The sequence below is a fragment of the Triturus cristatus genome, chromosome 8 (assembly GCF_964204655.1).
Source record: "Triturus cristatus chromosome 8, aTriCri1.1, whole genome shotgun sequence".
Classification (NCBI taxonomy): domain Eukaryota; kingdom Metazoa; phylum Chordata; class Amphibia; order Caudata; family Salamandridae; genus Triturus; species Triturus cristatus.
The window spans coordinates 1,466,567,726-1,466,587,570 of NC_140591.1; positions in this window are offsets into that span (position 1 = coordinate 1,466,567,726).

The window sequence follows — 19,845 nt, forward strand, 5'->3', positions numbered from 1 at the left end:
GGGGTGGTGTGCTCTCCTGACATGGCTACTGGCACAATAGACGCATAATGCTCCCCATCGTGGTTTGAGAAGATTGTTTTTGTGCTGTTCCTTGTTCACTTTAGGGGAACCTTACCGTGCGGGAGGGAGAAGCCGGGGGTCTGTTATGAAGGCCCTCCTCCAGTTTATAAGTACTTTCTCTACCCCCCCGTCTGGTGGGGGTCCTTTCCTACTTCTTTTTCCCTATTCTCCTACATTTCGGGTCTGGTTTCAGGGCGACAGGCACACTGCTGGGGGGGGGGCCGTACTCATCTGCAGAGGTGCAGGGTGGGGGGTTGGGGGAGGGGACTCTGTATTCCTTTATCTTTTTCCATGGCCTCCTTTTTCTTCTCTGATTCTTTTTGTCTTTCTTTTTCTGGGATCAGCGTGATACACCTCCTTTTGCTATGCCTCGTTGCCGTTCCATGTGTTCACAACTTCCGGGGTGTTCTTGGGGAGTTCTGGCAGGGGACTGTGGGCGCAGCTGTAGACTATGTTTTTCTCCATCCTGATGTTCTTGTGTTTGCGCCATTGACCGAATAGATTGCTGTAAATCGCTAACGTTCATAACTCTGCATATCCGTGATCGTTGTTTTAAAATTGCTTGTCACCTGATCCTTCTGCCTTGTTTCATCATAAAATGAAAACCTTTTTCTCCTGGTGCCCTACTTACGCTGTTCGCAGTATTAGTTGTACGATTTTGCTCCCTGAAGTGCTGCCTGTGTTTATACTTGTCGTTCTTGCTCTGATTGCTTAGCGGCCGGCCCCGGGGGGTTGTAGGCCCATACTTGTTCTTATTGAATTGTCAATAAAGGTTTTCAAAAAAAAAAAAACACTCTCAGGCAATAGAACTACGCCTTCTGCCTCCTGGTTTTCCGAACTTCTTCGGAAGGAAAAACAGATTTGTCGCCGTTTAGAACGGCGCTGGCGATTAAACTACGACGAGCCAGGTAAACAAGCTTACAAAACAGCCTTACTGAACTATAAAAAAACTCCTTATATTAGAAAAGAAAAAATACTTTACACAGCAGATTGAGTTGGCTGTCAACTCACCTAAGGAATTGTTTTCAGTGATTAATAAACTTGCTACACCCAACAGCACAGGCAGGAGGATCAATCAGAAATTCTGCAATGACATTGCAGCCACTTTTAAATCTAAGGTTCTAGAAATTTTTAAAGCTTTCAAGGATGGTCCTGACCCCTATTCTTTGCCCCACTCTTGTGGCTCAGACGTAATCAATCACAACTTATTTGCTTTTTCCCCGGTTTCCATAGAAGAAGTAGGAAAACACTTAAATTCATCTAAGTCAGGGTCACCTCTGGACCCATGTCCACCGACATTTCTTAAAGGACTGGTAGACTTTGTGAGCCCAGGGCTTACAGAAATTTTTAATCTGATGTTTGCCTCAGGTACTTTTCAGACTAGCTGGAAGGAGACATCCATTCTGCCTTTATTTAAAAAAAAAACACATTAGATGCCACTAATCCCACTAACTACCGACCTATTGCCAGACTGTCTTTGCCTGCGAAAATAGTGGACAGAATTATGAACACCCAATTGTCGCAATTTATCAACGCAAACAGTCTGCTGGATCATTCCCAGTTCGGTTTCCGCAAAGATCACAGAACGGAGACCGCACTCATTAAAGCACCAGAGGAGATCAAAGCGGTGATGGATGGAGGAGGCGCGGCGGCTCTCGTGCTTCTCGATCTGTTTGCCGCTTTTGATATGGTCGATCATTCCCTCTTGCAGAGGTGTCTGGAGAAGTTGGGAGTAGGGGAAGCGGCTCGGGCACTCCTGGCTTCCTTTTTAACAGATCAAAAATCCACCGTATCTATTGACGGCTTTAACTCAGCCCCCTATATTCTACCTTGTGGCGTTCCTCAGGGTAGCTCGCTGAGTCTCTCATTGTTTAATATCTACGTCTCCGAACTGGCCCCAGTTATCCGGGAATTTGGGTTTAGCCTGACCACATATGCCGATGATACCCAGATTGTGGTAGCTGCACATAAACTGCAAAACTCTCCTGGTCTGCAGTTTCTAAGCTGCATGAGTACCATCAACAAATGGATGACAGCTGTGGTTCCGTGAATTCTGAACCCATTCAATGAAGGTTGTCGTATCAAGATGATTTTGGTATCAGCGAACCGCGACTGACAAGTGCGGTATGCTAAAGCGTTTTCGTCATGCTACACCGATGGATTCACTGTGTATTTGACGATCTAGTCTGCACCCTTGGGTTTCATTTTGTGCATAACCGCCATTTTGTGGTTGCCCTCACATAGGCTAATGACTAGCAGGATGACTGTGGCCAAGCAAGCCTCTAGGGACACATACACCTTAGCTTGAGTTCGTGTTGACTCCTGTTTGACCTGAGTCAACTGACCCTGTTGCCCGAGGCTAAACTTGTTGAGCCAGTTCCTTGTTAAGCAGCTGGTCAGATAGAGATCAAAGAGCGGGACATTATTGATTCTACGACACACGCACACACCCCTCTATCTTGCTTCTCATCTGTTTCTGCTCCTTCTTTTATGGCCTTATGGCCTAATTATTGATTTGGGCTGAGGTCTTTTATGATGGGTCCGTCCGGCCTGTTCGAGCAAGAATGTTGGATTTTTACGTTGTGGCTGGCGATGGGCTGGATAACTGAAAGTGGGTTTGTCGTTATGTGATGCCTCTGTACATGTCATCCTCTGATTGGTCAAATTTGTAAGTAATTGATGCTAGCCAGGAACATGGTTTTTGGCATAAAAGACGATGCTCCGCTCTATGATTTTGAGCAGTCTCCTGAGAACATACACCGTGTTGTACTTCTAGGACCTCTGTTACTGGCTGCAGCTAATAAAATTGATCTTTGATGTCAACAGAAGAATCCAGTGTCTCTGTACTCTAAGACAGGTGGACCCGAAGACTTCGGGCGTGTCCCCTGCGCCGCTGGGTTTAAATCCCGGTTCTTCAGTTGGCGCCCAATGTAGGGCGACTTCAGCGGTACCGGTCCAAGCCTGAAGATCGTGAGGAGCTTTGTGTGAAAATTCTGGAGGGAGGCCTACCACTTCATCGACCCCTGTATGTCGTTGTGGTCCGAAAGTGTTTGCTGCGAAGTTCCCACATTCCGACGGCTACGAAGGACTGCTGCCCTGACTGTCGCCCTGTCTTGGAGCCTTTGATGACTTGTAAAGCGAGACGATAGATGGGTCTTCTGGCGACGTCATCGATATTTCAGTTAAGTATGAGTGGAGCGTCTCCCAGTCCTTAGTTTGTTTTGGTATCCTTCGGGATCGCTTTGATTTGGTACCTGCAGGCCCCAAAGCCGAGGGACTAGTGAGCGAAGATGCCTGGTCTTAGCGGACTTGGAAAGATATTTTGTTATGGTTGTAATAGGGATTCCCGATTGGAGGACTGGTGTCCGGTGCCTCCGATTGGAACTCCGACCTATGAGCTCTATTTAAAACACGGCGTGGGCCCCATCACGTATAATGACGTATGGATTAAGTATACTAGGAAGGATGGTGTCCTAAAATGGCCCCAATATGGTAGTTATGACACAGAGATTTTAGATAATTTAGAAGTTAGACTCTTCAAAAAGAAAGCCCGGCCGGCAATGTTTGACTCTTTCCGCCTTTGGCGAAAAGAAGCCAAACAGAAGGAAGTTAAGTTAGCGAAACGAAATAAGCGTGCACGAGGTATGTCGATGGTGCAGGCTGCTATACAGTTTAAGGATAATGAGGAAGAGCAAGAAAGCGAACAGATGTTTAGGCAACGTCAATTAGCGGTAGACAAATGTTATCCAGCTTTGCCGCCTCAACAGCAAGAAGAAAAGAAAGATCTTGCGATATTAAAGGATCTTTCGCATCTATTAAGTTCGCCACCCCCTTATGCTCAGAGTGCTACCGCACCTCCGCCACTTGTAGTTGCGCAACCCCCGGTTGTTTTACCCCCAGTGGTTCCTCAACAGCCAGCTCTCCCTCTACTGGCTACTACTGCCTCTGCGCAGCCTTCTCAAGGGCCGCCGTCTTTGCTACCTCCTTCGTCTGCTACTCCTATACCTGTGTTGTCTGTTCCCTCTGTCACTGTTCTGCCTTCGGTTCCTTCTCATTCTGCTTTGTCTCCTGTTCTTTTGTCACCTTCTCCTTCTGCTCGACGGAGGATGACTGATGCGGTAACTAGTCTTTTTTCTCCTCTAATGGGTTAATTGGGTATGTCTCCTGTTGTAGAGCGTAAGCAATTGCGTAGCCAATTGCCTGGTCCTGATGAACGGACAGTGTTAGATCACTTGGCGCGTAAATGGGTCACCTTTCCTTCGCACTATGATCTTGAGGGTGTTATGGATGTTTTCCATCAATGGGAAGCACCGAAACAGAGATACGTATTTGATGTGATGTGTTCTTTCCTTCGTGAACAGTGGGAAGATAGCGAGGTAGGGCAGACTCCGCCTGAGTTGTTCCGTGTGCGGTCCGAGTTTGCGAAAGGAACTATAGTGGGTCTTGATGTCGAAAGAGCAGTCGCGACATTGTTGTCGTTTAGGAGTGAGTTTCCTTCTAGGTCATTATTTGAGCCTGATTCTTCAATTAGGAGAAAGGCGCGTCAATACCCGATGCGTGAGGTTCCTCCCGTTTGGAGACCTGGTTATGCGAATGCTAATCCACCTGTTCTGGCACATTTCCAGCACGTTTGGGTACATGTTCCATGGAAGCGTGCCGAAGTCCTAGCTCTAAAGCAGACTCTGCCTGATCCACGTAAAAATCCTGCGGGGTTTTATAACGAGCTATCTCAAACTGCGGGTTCATGTATTATGAATTTGGCTGATATAGATATGTTATTTGGGAATGTGGTTCCACAGCCTATATGGAGTAAGATTCGTCATACGGATCATGCGCAGGAATTAGGTGATACATGGAATAACCTTATGTGAGAAGTTGGCCTGATGTATGATGTCACTAGTTCTAGTGTACACCTTATATCAGTCCAAATACCCTTATGGTGATTGGTTGTAAAGTCAACCTTATAGACCAGCTATCCTGGTGGTAGCATGGACAAGAGCAGTCTTAGGCTAAACTCTGAATGGCATGTGAAGCCAGCTGTGATACCATATATAATCCCTTGAATACCAAATGAAAGGACACCACAACAGATATATATATAAAATAAAGTGTATTTATTCTAGTCAAACCCTCAGCACTCTTTATGAGATTAGAGGTAAGTACAACATAGTCTTATTTAAGCATACATTAAGTCACACAGGTAAGTAATACAGTTAGGCCCTAGGGGCCACGCAAACCATATACTAAGTAAGTGGTATAAGAACCACTGTCACGGAAATAGAATAGGCCTAGGCCTAGGGAATCGCTGGGGCTACACTACACTAGCGTTAGTTAGGAAGTGGGAGGCCCACGGGATTCGTGTGCAGAGTGGAAACACTCACGCGTAATGCGTAAAAGTCAATAGCAATAGTACAGTTTAGAAAACGGTAGATTTAGGACACTTCCGGAGTAGCTAGGAAGTTGAGACTTGAAAACTAGACACTAGGATAGTCACTATCCTGATGAGCACCGGAGTACCCAAGTTACCTAGCCCACAGGCGGCGGGTGCATAGGGGTGAAGATGCGTCGTTTTCGTCGTCGACTCCTATGGATGCCTGAAGAAAGATGCTGACAGGCAGTCAGTGAAGAGTGTCCGGTGGATCCCAAGGCTGGGATCAAGAAGAGAGGAAACCTGCAAGCAGAAGGGACAGAGTCAAGGTCACTAGCCAGTGACCACGTGGAACCAGGAAGGAACCAGGCGATGTCGTGAAGATTGCAGGTGAAGGTGAAGCTTGTCGCTGCAGCCAGGAGGACCAGGAAGCGTCGAGGACGACCAGGACCAGGAGGCGAGCTGTCCCACGAAGGCTCTTGCTGTTGGCGGCGTCGAAGTTGGACTAGGACTCACCAAGCCTTGGCAAGCGGAACCCACGAAGAACGGAGGACTTGCTTCTGGTGCAGACCAGGAAGGTCTGGGGTGCTTCTTCTTTGCAGAGAAGCGGGAGCCAGTCTGGAGGAGCCAAACTAGCGCAGAAGATTTCAGGGAGCGTCGTCACAAAGGCCACTAGCCAGCGGGCAAGCAACCGGACAGACGCGGCAAGCAGGAAAATGCAGAAGGGCCCCACGCAGGACTCGTGGAGTGTGGGGGGCTGATCTTCGGTGCAGATGGTGCTTGGGGTTGGGGCTTCTCAATCCCCGGTGCACAACTTCGAGGGTACCTCAGAAGCTGCGCTTTAAGTTACTAGCCACTTTTTCCAGGTAGCCGGTCCCACGTCGCTCGTCGCCTCCACGGATCTCAGCTTTGCTGTGGATGTGGATCAGGGTCGGAGAAGTCTGGAAGTCAAGGCTCTGGTCGGGCTCTGCAGTCGGTTCCTCGTAGAACGTGGGCAAAGCAAAGGGTAGTCTCTTGATGGTGCCTGTTTGCACAGGGTAGCCACTCCTTGGCTACAAGGGAGATTCTTCAGTCTTCTTCTTTCGTCGAATGTCGAAGGTCCAGAGTTTCTGTTCAGTTTTGCAGGTTCAGGATAATCTAAAGTCTTGGGGCCCAACTCCCACTCTTATACTAATCTGGGGGGCTGGGATACCTGCTAGGTCACGCCTTATGGGTGGGACCTGGGAGGGGGTGGTTACACCCACTTCCCTTTGTCCAGTTTCGCGCCAGAGCTGGGGCTGGAGTGCCCCAGCGCCGGTTTGAACTGGACTATGCAAGGAACACCTTGTGTGCCCCAGGCATGTCTCATTCCTTTCAGCCCACCCTGCCCCAATACACTAAAGGCTGTCTGGGGAGGTGCTAGCACCTCCCCAAGCAGGAAACCTATTGTCCAGGCCTCCCTGGCTGGGATCACTCCCAGCAGCAGGAGGTCAGACTTGTGTCTGTGGCAGCAGCATCCATTTTGTGATGCTGAGGCTTTGCTCAGAGGCTAACAGTTGAAGTATGATTTTAACATGTCTCTCCCTCTAGAAGGGGGGAATAATATTCTCATGTCCAGAAATGGTATGGGGGTATTATTCCAAAGTGTTAGACACCTTACACGACATGTTTTGATAAAGCCAAACCATAGTTACCATAACCGTTTAAGATTATAAGGCACTTTAAGAGTATATGGTAGGCTATATCATAGAACAGCTATAAGGACTTGGTTCCGAAAGCTGCAGACAGGCTCAGCTCATGCTAGAGCACCATCTCACATGTTACCAAGCACTCTGCCTCCAGGATTGTTAAGGCCTGCCATAGGAGTGACTGATAGGTACACATGTGTCTATATATAAGGGTAGATATAGGCATACTATATCTAAGCAAGGGGTGATTACACGACCTTGCCCCAGCTGAGTGATCAGCCAGTTGTGTCTGATTGGAAGGCCAGACCAGGGGTGGCATAATACATGCTGCAGCCCCTGGGAGGCCTAGGGTACACCTATGCCCTGGGTACCTAGGGTACACTGTACAGGGTCCAATAAGGTGATCCTTACCAATTGGTTATGTACCTAGGGTACATGGAGTCCATTTTAAAGAGAGAGCAGACAGCCTGAGACCCTGAATGGCAGGATCTCAGGCCAACTAAGTCGAAAAACCAGCTAGACACTAGGCAAAAAGTTGGGGGTAACCATAGTCAGATATCCACCTTCCTACACAACCCCCCCCCCCCCAAACGAAAGGAGATAAGGCTGGCCTTGACAAGGTAAGCCTCTATTGCCTAAGTGGCCATATAAGGAAGAACCAGCACTGGCATGGTTACCCCCTGTCTCATGGTCCACTAAGCAATCCCTCATCCTAAAGGTATCATAGGGTCTCCACCATAGGGAATCTCTACCTTGGGTGTGTCTTTGCAAAGTAAAAGGCTGGTGTTGAGATGGAGTACTGAAGTGAGTGTCCTCAAAGTGAGGCCTCAGCTTCCTCCAATCATCCTCCACCATGGACGCCTTTCTTTCTTTCACTGAGTTGCACTGTGCTCTCAGGGTCAGCCTCTGGCTACCTAAAGCTGGAGGCTGGGTCCCTTTTGTGGGCTTACTGGAGGGACAGGTCAGGTTTGGGGCCCTAAGGTCCCAGGTTTGCCTGTGCCCAACAGAATCCCTCTGGGGGAGGTCCCTAACTACCTGTAAAGGGGATCCCTCAGGAATGTTTTTACCCATCACCTGGCTAGGGCTACTAGCCAGGCAATCCTCATTCTTTTGATTGGGGGGTTCTTGTGGACAGGGGCCCTCTTGGGGTCCACTGGCCTCCCTGACCTCTGCAGCCCTGGGCTGACTGAGGCAGGGTAGAGAGAGGCAGGCTACCTGCACCAGACTGGGTCCCACCTTGGAAGGGGCCACTGACATCAGAGGCTCTGCCAGGCCAGGCCTGGCTACCTCTGGGGCAGTTCCTTCACAAGGGGTGAGGTCAGATCCCTGAGGAGGCTGACCTTTTCCTAATGTCTGGGGAGAGGGAGACTTTTCTTCCTCCCCACTACTCTCTGTTTGTGTGGAGTGATCCATAGTTTCAGGCTTCACTACACCTATGTCAGTCTGAGTATGGGCTGAGACCATTACAGCCTTGCCAACCTTTTCAGGAAGGCACTCAGTTTGTGTTTGAGCTGTGACTGTCACAGCTCTGCCAATCTCTACAGGGAAGTCTGTCTTTGCCTGGGCTGTGGCTACCACTGCCCTTCCAACCTTTTCAGGGAGGAAATCTACTTGGACAGGGGTTGTGACTGGCACAACCCCACTACCTTTTTGTGAAAGGCCTACCATTTTAGAATGGGTGTCTTGTTCAACTCCAGCCCAAGCTGAGAGTTCTAAGTCATTCCCCAGTAAGCAGTCCACAGGCAAGGTTGGAGACACTGCCACCCTTTTAGGGCCAGTGACCCCTCCCCAGCTGAGACATACCTCTGCCATGGGATGACTGTTCTGTTTGCCATCAATGTTAGTTACCTGGTATGAGAAACCAGGCAAAAGCTGCTCAGAGGGAACTAGCCTATGGGCCACCATAGTGATGCGAGCTCCAGTGTCTCTGTAGGCCTCAGCTTTTCTACCATTGATGTAGGGCTCCTGTCTGTACCTACCCAATGTGTTGGGACAGGCAGTGAAGTTGGCAAACCCCATGCCACCATCACAGACAAGAGTAGCTGCTGTAGGGGAATTGGCTAAGCCAGGATCCCCCTGTGTTCCCCAAGACAACCCAACCAAATTTTTGGGGGCACTCCCACCACCTGGGGGATTACTGCTGACAGTAATAGGTGGTGTGACAGGAGTAGTTGGAGGAACAGTTTTGTTTTTAGCCCTTGGGCAACTGCTGTCAGTTTTCCAATGCCCAGGAGTTTTACACTCATGGCAGTAAGGCTTTTTAACTGTGGTAGAGGAGGGAGCTTGGGACCCACCACCCTGTGTGGAGTTTTGGGGCCCTGAGGAAGATTTCTCTTTTGCTTTATCCCCACCCTTCTCTTGAGGCTTGGTGGTATCTTTTTTTGGTCACCACCCTGATTTTTAGGCCTAATCCTGGTCCTGACCCATTTATCTGCCCTCTTTCCCAATTCTTGGGGAGAGGTCAAATCTGAGTCTACCAGGTGTTGATGGAGAAGCTGGTTCTGACAATTACTAAGGATCTGCTCCCTCATAATCAAGTTGTACAATCCTGTATAGTCCTGCACCTTGCTGCCATTTAACCAACCTTCCAAAGCCTTAGTGGCACAATCCACAAAATCAGACCAGTCCTGTGTCTGTGTCTTCTGGGTGTCTCTGAACAACAACCTATATTGCTCAGTGGTTAAGCCAAACCCATCTATCAGAGCACTCTTCAGGACTTTGTAATTGTTTGCATCCTCATCACTGACTGTGAGGAGCTTGTCTCTACCTTTGTCAGAAAAGGAGAGCCACAAGATAGCTGCCCACTGACTCTGGGGTACCTGCTGTACTTTGCAGGCCCTCTCCAAAGCAGTCATCCACTTGTGGATGTCATCCCCATTCTGATATGGGGGGACTATCTTGCTTAGGTTTCTATGGTCATAAGACCTATCCCTATCTTTAGGAATGTTGCTGCCACCAGTGGGTTCTGACCCACACAATTTTTGCTCTCTAGCCAGAGCAAGCTTCTCTTTGGCAAGGGCAAGTTCTTCCCTCTGAATCCTCAGATTAGCTTCCCTCATTCTGGCTTCATGCTCCTTTCTCTCAGGGGAAGTCATTCCCCTGTGAGAGGAAGCATTAGAGATGTTAGAGACATGGGAGTGGATGGATTCCCTTGAAGGGGATCTGTCCCTCCTGCTTCTCTGTGTAAGCCTACTTGGGGGTCTGTAAGGGGGGACCCCATGCAAACTCCCATGTAAGCTTAGGTTAGCCTGGCTAAGTCTTCCTACTTGGCCCTGGCTGTCTACCTCTTGATCTGAAGTCTCCTCTGACTCCTCTGTGGTGGGTAGACCCTCCTCTGTACCTATGGTACCTGCCTGAGATGCCCTAAGAATGTCATACTCCTCTAGGAGTTGTCTTAACTGAAGGAGGGTAGGGTTTGCACCCTGTTTTATTCCTCTGGAGGTACACAAGTGTCTCATCTCCTGGAATGTTAAGGTATCATATCTAGAGGGGGTCTTTTGCAGACCTGATCCTCCTAAGAGAGCATCCACTTGATCTCCTCTCAGAGACATGATCTAGTGAGGGTGTGGTGTGTGCACCTACCTACACTAGTTGTATCTACTAAACCTCTCTAGTAGTTGTAGTCAGGGTGTGTTACTCCCTTCAACCTACAACTACAAAGTCCAGTAGGACTTAAGTATTATAATCTATGTTATATGTACCTAGACAATATCTGTGTGATCTTTCAATTTAGTATCTCAAGATTACAATGGTATTACAACAGCAAGCTCAGATCCCAACCGCTGCTCACCAATGTGAGAAGTTGGCCTGATGTATGATGTCACTAGTTCTAGTGTACACCTTATATCAGTCCAAATACCCTTATGGTGATTGGTTGTAAAGTCAACCTTATAGACCAGCTATCCTGGTGGTAGCATGGACAAGAGCAGTCTTAGGCTAAACTCTGAATGGCATGTGAAGCCAGCTGTGATACCATATATAATCCCTTGAATACCAAATGAAAGGACACCACAAAAGATATATATATAAAATAAAGTGTATTTATTCTAGTCAAACCCTCAGCACTCTTTATGAGATTAGAGGTAAGTACAACATAGTCTTATTTAAGCATACATTAAGTCACACAGGTAAGTAATACAGTTAGGCCCTAGGGGCCACGCAAACCATATACTAAGTAAGTGGTATAAGAACCACTGTCACGGAAATAGAATAGGCCTAGGCCTAGGGAATCGCTGGGGCTACACTACACTAGCGTTAGTTAGGAAGTGGGAGGCCCACGGGATTCGTGTGCAGAGTGGAAACACTCACGCGTAATGCGTAAAAGTCAATAGCAATAGTACAGTTTAGAAAACGGTAGATTTAGGACACTTCCGGAGTAGCTAGGAAGTTGAGACTTGAAAACTAGACACTAGGATAGTCACTATCCTGATGAGCACCGGAGTACCCAAGTTACCTAGCCCACAGGCGGCGGGTGCATAGGGGTGAAGATGCGTCGTTTTCGTCGTCGACTCCTATGGATGCCTGAAGAAAGATGCTGACAGGCAGTCAGTGAAGAGTGTCCGGTGGATCCCAAGGCTGGGATCAAGAAGAGAGGAAACCTGCAAGCAGAAGGGACAGAGTCAAGGTCACTAGCCAGTGACCACGTGGAACCAGGAAGGAACCAGGCGATGTCGTGAAGATTGCAGGTGAAGGTGAAGCTTGTCGCTGCAGCCAGGAGGACCAGGAAGCGTCGAGGACGACCAGGACCAGGAGGCGAGCTGTCCCACGAAGGCTCTTGCTGTCGGCGGCGTCGAAGTTGGACTAGGACTCACCAAGCCTTGGCAAGCGGAACCCACGAAGAACGGAGGACTTGCTTCTGGTGCAGACCAGGAAGGTCTGGGGTGCTTCTTCTTTGCAGAGAAGCGGGAGCCAGTCTGGAGGAGCCAAACTAGCGCAGAAGATTTCAGGGAGCGTCGTCACAAAGGCCACTAGCCAGCGGGCAAGCAACCGGACAGACGTGGCAAGCAGGAAAATGCAGAAGGGCCCCACGCAGGACTCGTTGAGTGTGGGGGGCTGATCTTTGGTGCAGATGGTGCTTGGGGTTGGGGCTTCTCAATCCCCGGTGCACAACTTCGAGGGTACCTCAGAAGCTGCGCTTTAAGTTACTAGCCACTTTTTCCAGGTAGCCGGTCCCACGTCGCTCGTCGCCTCCACGGATCTCAGCTTTGCTGTGGATGTGGATCAGGGTCGGAGAAGTCTGGAAGTCAAGGCTCTGGTCGGGCTCTGCAGTCGGTTCCTCGTAGAACGTGGGCAAAGCAAAGGGTAGTCTCTTGATGGTGCCTGTTTGCACAGGGTAGCCACTCCTTGGCTACAAGGGAGATTCTTCAGTCTTCTTCTTTCGTCGAATGTCGAAGGTCCAGAGTTTCTGTTCAGTTTTGCAGGTTCAGGATAATCTAAAGTCTTGGGGCCCAACTCCCACTCTTATACTAATCTGGGGGGCTGGGATACCTGCTAGGTCACGCCTTATGGGTGGGACCTGGGAGGGGGTGGTTACACCCACTTCCCTTTGTCCAGTTTCGCGCCAGAGCTGGGGCTGGAGTGCCCCAGCGCCGGTTTGAACTGGACTATGCAAGGAACACCTTGTGTGCCCCAGGCATGTCTCATTCCTTTCAGCCCACCCTGCCCCAATACACTAAAGGCTGTCTGGGGAGGTGCTAGCACCTCCCCAAGCAGGAAACCTATTGTCCAGGCCTCCCTGGCTGGGATCACTCCCAGCAGCAGGAGGTCAGACTTGTGTCTGTGGCAGCAGCATCCATTTTGTGATGCTGAGGCTTTGCTCAGAGGCTAACAGTTGAAGTATGATTTTAACATGTCTCTCCCTCTAGAAGGGGGGAATAATATTCTCATGTCCAGAAATGGTATGGGGGTATTATTCCAAAGTGTTAGACACCTTACACGACATGTTTTGATAAAGCCAAACCATAGTTACCATAACCGTTTAAGATTATAAGGCACTTTAAGAGTATATGGTAGGCTATATCATAGAACAGCTATAAGGACTTGGTTCCGAAAGCTGCAGACAGGCTCAGCTCATGCTAGAGCACCATCTCACATGTTACCAAGCACTCTGCCTCCAGGATTGTTAAGGCCTGCCATAGGAGTGACTGATAGGTACACATGTGTCTATATATAAGGGTAGATATAGGCATACTATATCTAAGCAAGGGGTGGTTACACGACCTTGCCCCAGCTGAGTGATCAGCCAGTTGTGTCTGATTGGAAGGCCAGACCAGGGGTGGCATAATACATGCTGCAGCCCCTGGGAGGCCTAGGGTACACCTATGCCCTGGGTACCTAGGGTACACTGTACAGGGTCCAATAAGGTGATCCTTACCAATTGGTTATGTACCTAGGGTACATGGAGTCCATTTTAAAGAGAGAGCAGACAGCCTGAGAACCTGAATGGCAGGATCTCAGGCCAACGAAGTCGAAAAACCAGCTAGACACTAGGCAAAAAGTTGGGGGTAACCATAGTCAGATATCCACCTTCCTACACCTTAGAACTGCAGATGAAAGACAAATAGGTGGTGCTAAACCCGAGAATGTGATTGCTGATCTCCCTGGTAGAATTATTGATTATATGAAGACTTTGATGCCTGCTATGCGTGTCAATTGGGACAAGTTGTCTGCATGCAAGCAGAAGAAAGACGAAACTGTGTCCGACTTTTTCACTCGATTTGAAGAGACATTTGCAGACCACAGTGGTCAAGACATGAGTACAGAAGGTGGTCAAAGGTTGTTCGTTGACAAGTTTGTGCATAATTTGCTTCCCGAGTTGTGCAATAGGTTAAAGGATTCTGAAAGTGCCTGGGCTGTTTCTTCGTCAGCACAGATATTGGCTACTGCCCAGTACTATGAGAATAGAAATAAGGATGAGATAGAGAAAGCGGATAAAAAGACTAAAGAATTGAAGACTAAGGTTCTTTTGCAGCAAGCATACCCGCCTCGCAACACCCAGCGTGATTATCAGCAACCCCAACAATATCAGAGAAACTCGCAAAGGTTCGAGTCTTCTCAACAGCGTTTTCCTGTAGGTCCTAATCAGTGTGCGTATTGCAAAGAAGAGGGTCACTTCAAGAAGAGTTGCCCGATTTTATTACATCGCACAAATGGTGTTTCTGGTATGAGAGGTCGAGGTGTTCAACAAGCTTCGCGAGGTCGAGGACGTGGTATGTCTCAGATTGCGCGTTCCTTGCCTCCGCAGAATTCAATGAAGTGTTTTGATCAACAGAATGGCGCGTCTGGTAGGACGGCTCAGTATTATGCGGACGATTATTACGTTGAAGGAGAGGATAAGGAAGGTAATGATTGTTAGGACAGCCACAGACAAAGAGAGGGAGTCGTTTCAGTTCTAGTAGATCAGAGTGGACCTTATGTTGAAGTGATTGCATCAGGTGTGTCAGAGCCTTTTCTGTTGGATACTGGTGCTGCGAAGAGTTCTATCATGCACTCTAAACTCCCTGGCGCACCTTTGTCTGGCTTAACGAATGTTTCAGTAGGTTTTTCTGGCGCCCCGGTTAGAAATCCGATTTCTAGTCCTTTGTCTCTTTCTGTCGGACCTTGTGAATTCGAAGCAGCCCTCATTCTGACGACAGGTTGTGGTGAGAACTTGTTGGGATTGGACTTGTTGAAGAGATTGTATGCGACGCTTTATTGTTCTCCTTCAGGAGTACAGCTTACATTGGGAAAGAGAGTGATCTCTCCGATGTATTTGGCTAAAGACCAACTTCCAGCTGAATTGTCTTCTCTTCCTGATTCTCTTTGGGCTACTGGTCCTAATGATGTGGGTCTTTTGGAGATTCCGCCATATGTTGTGACATTGAAGGCGAATGCTAGATTGCCACGCATTCCACAGTATCGTATCTCAAGTGATGGTGAAAGAGCACTCTTGGCGATCATCTCTGATCTGATTGAGAAAGGTGTGATTGAGGAAACGAGAGGTAATGTGTGCAATAGTCCGGTATTGCCTGTTCTGAAGAGAACCGATTCTTCTCAGCCTCCTGTATATAGGTTTGTGATCGATCTTCGCGAGTTGAATAAGATCGTTGTTCCGCAATTCCCTGTCGTGCCTGATATCACTGCTTTACTGACTTTGATTCCGGCCACAGCCACGTGGTTTTCGGTGATTGATCTGAAGAATGCTTTCTTCAGCATCCCAATTGCCGTGGAGAGTAGAGATATTTTTGGTTTCTCTTTAGGAGGCCGAAGTTTCCGGTTTAAACGCGCTCCTCAAGGCTATTGTGAGAGTCCATCGATCTATAGTCAAGCCTTGAAGACGCAACTTGATTTGTTGGTTTTACCTGATGGTGCTGCCCTTATTCAGTATGTTGATGATCTTTTAGTTGCTGCTGACAATGAAGAGACTTGTAGAGCGGCTACTCTGTCGTTGTTATGTCACTTGTCTGATTTCCATCATAAGGTTTCTCTTTCAAAGTTGCAGTATTGCCGACAAGAAGTTACCTACTTAGGTCACCTCTTATCGAAGGTGGGAAGAAGATTGACCCCAGAAAGAATTCAAGCGATTGCAAAAATGAGTGTGCCTACGACACAGAGAGAAGTGCGTGCGTTTCTAGGTATTACATCGTACTGTAGACAGTGGATTCCTAATTTTTCGTTGCTTGCAAAACCTTTGATAGCTCTTACTGTTAAGGATACTCCGAATCCTATTCCTTGGACTGACGAATGTCAGAAGAGTTTTTCAGAATTGCGTGATGCGCTGTGTTCAGCTCCTGTGTTGGGTACTCCCGATTACAGTAAACCCTTCACATTGTATGTCCACGAGAGAGAGGGATGTGCATTGTCAGTTTTGACTCAACAGTTTGGCGATAAGCAACGTCCATGTGCTTATTTTTCGTCGACTTTGGATCCGGTAGCTAGAGCGTTGCCGAGTTGCTTGAGAGCTACAGCGGCAGCGGCTGTTTCAATCCGACAGTCTGCTGGTTTGGTGATGGACAATACACTGATCGTGTTGGTTCCACATGCAGTGGATACCTTGTTGAACCGTACCAAGACACAGCACTTAACTAGTGCTCGGTTGTCAGGTTACAAATTGACCTTGTTAGCAAGTCATGTACATATAAAGAGATGCAACATGTTGAACCCAGCCACGTTGTTGCCGATCTCAACTGAGACAGATGATACCGAACAGCATGATTGTTTTCTTAGGACTGAGGAAGAAACGAAAGGGAGGATAGACCTTAGGGACACTCCTCTTGCGGAATGTGATGGTACTTTATGGGTTGATGGTTCGTGCTTCAAGCTTCCGAATGGTGATACGACTGCGGCATATGCGGTTACGACTTTGCATACGATTGTTGAAGCTGCTCGTATCCCACATAATTCAGCACAAGCGGCAGAGTTGATTGCATTGACAAGAGCGTGTGTGTTGTCGAAAGGGAAAAGAGTGACTGTGTACACTTACAGCCAGTATGCATTCAGTGTTGTTCTTAGCTTTGGACGATTGTGGAGAGAACGTGGGTTTCTGACTTCGCATGGGACCAAGATCCAACATGGTCAATTGGTGAATGAACTTCTTGAATCTCTTACTCTGCCGTTGCAAGTTGCGATCGTGAAATGCAGTGCGCATAAGAAAGTCACGGATGATGTTGGTCGTGGTAATGCGTTTGCAGATGAAGTCGCGAAAGAGACTGCGAGAGATGTGATGAGTCGAATGTATGTTGCGGGTTCGGCGAGATGGATTCCAGATAGAAGCATGTGTGAAGATACGATTGAGAGTGTGAAATCCATCCAAGCTGAAGCTACAGAGAAAGAGTTGAATGAATGGAGAGAAAGCAAGGGTAAATTGGACTTGAATGGTTGTTGGGTTGAGTTGTCAGAACATCAGCGATGGTTGTTGCCTGATGCGTATGTACTTCCAGTGGTTACGATGGCACATGGAATGGCCCATATCAGTGTGAAAGGGATTTGTAAGTTGTTGGCCCCAGTATGGCAAAATGCTGGAATTCCTAAGTGTGCGGAGAATTTGGTCAAGAACTGTATGGTTTGTTTGATGTACAAACCTGGTAAGGGAACTCCAACTCCAGCTGGTCATTTTGCTCCTCCCACGTATCCGTTTGAGGCTTTGCAGCTAGATTTCATCCACATGGAGAGGTGCAACAACCTGAAGTATGTCTTAGTGGTTGTTTGCTCTTTTTCTAGATGGGTGGAAGCCAATACTGCCTTGTCCACAGCTAAAGCCCTTATTAAGGAATTTTTCCCTAGGTATGGGTTGCCGAGAATGGTCTGGAGTGACAATGGGAGCGAATTTGTGGGTCAAGGGATGAAGAGAGTGTGTGATGGGTTAGGAATCCAGCAGAAGTTCCACGCTGCCAATCATCCCCAGTCAGCTGGTCTAGTTGAGTGCTACAATGGCACGTTAAAATTGAAATTGGCCAAAATTCAAGCGAGCTCTGGTCTACAATGGCCTGATGCTTTGCCGTTAGCCCTTCTGTCCACAAGAATGACTGTGCATTCGCGAATGGGTCTGAGTCCTTATGAGGTTGTGTTTGGTCGCCCGGCAAATATTTGGGGAGTGCCGCGGCCGACAAAATTTAGTGAGATAGAACACCCTGTATTGCTTGACTACCTGTACGAATTGACGGCTAAATTGCGTGTTCTGCATCAACAGGTTCATGATACTTTGCCACAGGTTTCTGAAGATCCAGGGCACACCATTGAACCTGGCGCGTGGGTGCTCGTGAAGAATTTTCAGCGAACCAAGAACGAGCAGCCCAGCTGGACAGGACCTTACCTAGTGTTATTATCTACCCGTTCTGCGGTACGAGTGCACGGTAAAAAGAACTGGATTCACGGCATACATTGTAAGAGGGCCCCTTTGCCTCTGCCGTACGACCGGTGGGTCCAAAAAGGACTTCCTGATTCTGAGACTGAGACAGTGCCTCGTTTTCTGCCTTTCAGCGATGCCCGTTTGATTGGAACAAACACTGAGCCAGAAAGCGATAATCTTCTTCAAGAAGCTGTGCCTCCATCGAACCGTTTGAACACTGTTAAACCTGAGCTACTTTTCCGAGAACAGACATTGCCTGGCAAAGAGCGTTATAATTTGCGACCAAGAGTCGCGGGACAAATAACAAATTAAGTTCCTTCTTTGCTATTTTTTTAAGGTTAGCTCCCCTCCGAGAAACTATTTTGATTTTTGTTTTTCGAAGCACCATCCGGGTTCAGCTGTAGGGTCGCGGTGCCAAGTCCTTGGAGTGCAAGCCGAAGACGTTAGGTCGACGGTTCTGGTTGGTCTAAGGGCGTTCCCTGGACCGACAGGCGCATTCCTTAGCACGGAACACCCATCCACCGCGAGCAGCACGGTTAGAGGATGGAGTTTTTCGGGATGGAGAGACCTACTAAAAGAATGAGCTTCAATAACGAAATGTGTATAATATTGAGTAGAAAACGTTTTTTAATATTATGTCTGTTTATACTGTTTAGTTTAATGATGTTTTTAATTGGATATGTGACATTCTCTATTCAAGTAACATTCATGCCCACTGCACAACCCATGCCTCCTCCTACTGTTTCTTCGCATTCTTTTCACCCTCTGCCCGAACATGAGTCCATTAGGAGAATGGAATTCGCTAATAATTCCTTTGTTCAGCTTCTGCACCAACACCAGCTAGTAGTGAACACAACTAATTGTTGGGTGTGTGGCCTTATGCCCCATACTACCGATAAAGGTATTCCTTACCTGGTCCTGCCATTTAGCTACAATGGTTCTGTGTGGGCATACAGAACAATGTTCATTTATGCCTGTGAAGTCAACCCCCTACGTTCTGTGAAGGATAATCCGAAGAATAGTGCTCTGGTCAAGGGAATAGTCGACATGATTAGAGGAATAGGTTCTTATGAGACTATCCCGAGAGATGAGACGCTAGCGTATATTGGATGGAACGTTACTGGATATGGAGCTAGTCTGAGTGGGAACCAACGAGCGAAGAGATCCTCTCCGATTTGGATAGTACCCCATCAGGGTCATTACTGTCTGCAAGGTAATGGCAAGAATCCTAGAGCTCAGCTAGGGAAGAGTGTTTGCATTGAGAAATATGTTTTTGCATCCCAGACTTCCCCACCGTTTCTAGCAGCTAAGGGTACCTACTTCATTTGCCATGACAGAGCGTGTACATGGTTGCCCCCTGATTTCTCGGGCACATGTTTTGTCTCATTCTTGTTACCCCCTACATTTACAGCTGCGGCAGATTACCACAAGATGAGAGTCGTTAGAGGTGTCTTCAGAAAGTAAGATACCGCAGGACAAGAATTGGGAGATTTCTTGAAGGGTTTTCTGCCGTTTTGGGGACCTATGGTTAACAGCAGGAACATACGGCAATTGACGAGAGTAGTTGAGTCCACCATAGTCGAGACTGCCGGCGCCCTTAGTAATTTGACTGCTGAGCTCCAGTCGGATCGCCTTATGACTCTTCAGAACAGAGTTGCGTTAGATGTCATACTTGCAGATAGAGGAGGGGTCTGTAAATTGATCCAATCAAGCTGTTGTGTTTTCATTCCAGACAACGCTCCGACAGTTTTCCAAGCCATCTCCAAGCTACATAAGCTCTCCGAGTCCGTACATGTGGATGAAGGAGATTGGTCGTTAATGGGATGGTTCTGGGGATTGTTATCCACCTGGGAATGGAAGATTCTGATGGTCATTGGACGGTATTAGCTACCCTTTTCCTGTTCTGTCTTTGTATACAGTGTGCT